The sequence below is a fragment of the Penaeus monodon genome, chromosome 28 (genome assembly GCF_015228065.2).
Source record: "Penaeus monodon isolate SGIC_2016 chromosome 28, NSTDA_Pmon_1, whole genome shotgun sequence".
Lineage (NCBI taxonomy): Eukaryota > Metazoa > Arthropoda > Malacostraca > Decapoda > Penaeidae > Penaeus > Penaeus monodon.
The window spans coordinates 23,844,320-23,844,766 of record NC_051413.1 but is presented as its reverse complement, the minus strand read 5'-3'; the positions used below and the strand labels follow the sequence as shown (position 1 = coordinate 23,844,766).

Here is a 447-nt window from a genome sequence, read left to right as displayed (position 1 = left end):
AAATGGTGGGTGTGTTAAACGATGTTTGGGTTGATGTGATAGTAGGATTAAGGTAATTAGGCGACAGCTAATATTTATATTTATGTATTTGTTTAGGAAATGGAAAACTGGCAACTCACACGGTTTGTGGAAGTCCGATTAGCTATATCACTTTTAAGGAAAAAACAAACAAAATATATGATGTATAAAGCAGCAATAAAAACGACACAAACAAATAATAAAAAACAACGACATTGTATGTAAGTTTTATAGATATGAAGATACACTATATTATTAAATTATTAAAGTTAAGTGGTTAGAACAAAGACGCAACTTCATGAATCGGAGTACTCCAGGGCTCGGGTGAGTTGCCAATTCTTCTTTTCCTTAGAGTGAACGTAATATATTTTTGCTGCGCTGTCGGTGCACTTACCTGTGGTTCTATTTGTCTATCTGTTTAAATACCCG

General features: G+C 33.8%; 1 protein-coding gene across 2 annotated transcripts in view; it reads right to left on the bottom strand.

The window, feature by feature from the left end:
- Window positions 1-447, bottom strand: part of LOC119591424 (dipeptidase 1-like) — a 285,765-nt gene that overhangs the window by 49,416 nt on the left and 235,902 nt on the right. The window lies entirely within an intron of this gene.